Source organism: Oncorhynchus gorbuscha, unplaced genomic scaffold (genome assembly GCF_021184085.1).
Source record: "Oncorhynchus gorbuscha isolate QuinsamMale2020 ecotype Even-year unplaced genomic scaffold, OgorEven_v1.0 Un_scaffold_18508, whole genome shotgun sequence".
Classification (NCBI taxonomy): Eukaryota; Metazoa; Chordata; class Actinopteri; order Salmoniformes; family Salmonidae; genus Oncorhynchus; species Oncorhynchus gorbuscha.
The window spans coordinates 1-2,635 of NW_025759980.1; the positions used below are offsets into that span (position 1 = coordinate 1).

At 40.7% G+C, this 2,635-nt stretch overlaps 1 long non-coding RNA gene across 1 annotated transcript; it reads left to right on the forward strand.

Annotated features, from left to right (window-relative positions):
* The first annotated feature begins 10 nt into the window (after nucleotides 1–10).
* On the forward strand, nucleotides 11–2,380 carry LOC124030940. The gene is made up of 3 exons (XR_006838052.1): nucleotides 11–88; nucleotides 352–570; nucleotides 2,030–2,380. It is a non-coding gene; the product is annotated as an uncharacterized LOC124030940 (long non-coding RNA).
* The last annotated feature ends 255 nt before the right edge of the window (nucleotides 2,381–2,635 follow it).

Genomic DNA, 2,635 nt, shown 5'->3' on the forward strand with positions numbered 1-2,635 from the left:
GGTTATTGTCTGTCAGTTTAGGGGTTAAAGGTTATTGTCTGTCAGTTTAGGGGTTAAAGGTTATTGTCTGTCAGTTTAGGGGTTAAAGGTTATTGTCTGTCAGTTTAGGGGTTAAAGGTTATTGTCTGTCATTTTAGGGGTTAAAGGTTATTGTCTGTCAGTTTAGGGGTTAAAGGTTATTGTCTGTCAGTTTAGGGGTTAAAGGGTTCAAGGTTATTGTCTGTCAGTTTAGGGGGTAAAGGGTTAAAGGTTATTGTCTGTCAGATTCAAGGGACCCCTCCGCTCCTGGAGGAGCCCGCTGGCTGTCAGTTTAGGGGTTAAAGGTTATTGTCTGTCAGTTTAGGGGTAAAGGGTTAAAGGTTATTGTCTGTCAGATTCAAGGGACCCCCTCCGCTCCTGGAGGGCCCGCTGGCTGTCAGTTTAGGGGTTAAAGGTTATTGTCTGTCAGATTCCAGGGACCCCCTCCCCTCCTGGAGGGCCCGCTGGCTGTCAACACCAGACTACAGAACGGACGCAGGCTGTTCACTGGACAACTACATGGACCAGAATCCTTCACTGCGGACCAGGAGGGTAAGAACTCCTGTCTGTTGGTCTTTCAGCATGTTTTAATTGAATCCTGTCTGTTGGTCTTTCAGCATGTTTTAATTGAATCCTGTCTGTTGGTCATTCAGCATGTTTTAATTGAATCCTGTCTGTTGGTCTTTCAGCATGTTTTAATTGAATCCTGTCTGTTGGTCTTTCAGCATGTTTTAATTGAATCCTGTCTGTTGGTCTTTCAGCATGTTTTAATTGAATCCTGTCTATTGGTCTTTCAGCATGTTTTAATTGAATCCTGTCTGTTGGTCATTCAGCATGTTTTAATTGAATCCTGTCTGTTGGTCTTTCAGCATGTTTTAATTGAATCCTGTCTGTTGGTCATTCAGCATGTTTTAATTGAATCCTGTCTGTTGGTCTTTCAGCATGTTTTAATTGAATCCTGTCTATTGGTCTTTCAGCATGTTTTAATTGAATCCTGTCTGTTGGTCATTCAGCATGTTTTAATTGAATCCTGTCTGTTGGTCTTTCAGCATGTTTTAATTGAATCCTGTCTGTTGGTCTTTCAGCATGTTTTAATTGAATCCTGTCTGTTGGTCTTTCAGCATGTTTTAATTGAATCCTGTCTGTTGGTCTTTCAGCATGTTTTAATTGAATCCTGTCTGTTGGTCATTCAGCATGTTTTAATTGAATCCTGTCTGTTGGTCATTCAGCATGTTTTAATTGAATCCTGTCTGTTGGTCTTTCAGCATGTTTTAATTGAATCCTGTCTGTTGGTCATTCAGCATGTTTTAATTGAATCCTGTCTGTTGGTCATTCAGCATGTTTTAATTGAATCCTGTCTGTTGGTCATTCAGCATGTTTTAATTGAATCCTGTCTGTTGGTCTTTCAGCATGTTTTAATTGAATCCTGTCTGTTGGTCTTTCAGCATGTTTTAATTGAATCCTGTCTGTTGGTCTTTCAGCACGTTTTAATTGAATCCTGTCTGTTGGTCTTTCAGCATGTTTTAATTGAATCCTGTCTGTTGGTCTTTCAGCACGTTTTAATTGAATCCTGTCTGTTGGTCTTTCAGCATGTTTTAATTGAATCCTGTCTGTTGGTCATTCAGCATGTTTTAATTGAATCCTGTCTGTTGGTCTTTCAGCATGTTTTAATTGAATCCTGTCTGTTGGTCTTTCAGCATGTTTTAATTGAATCCTGTCTGTTGGTCTTTCAGCATGTTTTAATTGAATCCTGTCTGTTGGTCATTCAGCATGTTTTAATTGAATCCTGTCTGTTGGTCTTTCAGCATGTTTTAATTGAATCCTGTCTGTTGGTCTTTCAGCATGTTTTAATTGAATCCTGTCTGTTGGTCATTCAGCATGTTTTAATTGAATCCTGTCTGTTGGTCTTTCATCCGCCTCCTCAGTGTTTATATGACCTTTGACTGGAAATACCTTTTTAGAACTCTGTGGCCCGTCTGACCCCTGACCTCTAACCTCTGGTGTCTCCTAGGTAACGTGTACACAGGGACGCTGGATGGGAAGCTGTGGAGGATCAATCAGGAGACTCTAACCCTCATCACCCACATGGGGCAGGACTTACAGGAGTGTGGTCAGTAACTAACTAACTAACTAACTAACTAACTAACTAACTAACTAACTAACTAACTAACCCTAACTCATCACCCACATGGGGCAGGACTTACAGGAGTGTGGTCAGTAACTAACTAACTAACTAACTCTAACGCTAACTAACTACCCAACCCTAACTAACTAACCAACCCTAACGCTAACTAACCCTAACGCATCACCCACATGGGACAGGACTTACAGGAGTGTGGTCACTAACTAACTAACTAACTAACTAACTAACTCTAACGCTAACTAACTACCCAACCCTAACTAACTAACCAACCCTAACGCTAACTAACCCTAACGCATCACCCACATGGGACAGGACTTACAGGAGTGTGGTCACTAACTAACTAACTAACTAACTAACTAACTAACTAACTAACTAACTAACTAACTAACTAACTAACTAACTAACTAACTAACTAACTAACCCTAACTCATCACCCACATGGGACAGGACTTACAGGAGTGTGGTCACTAACTA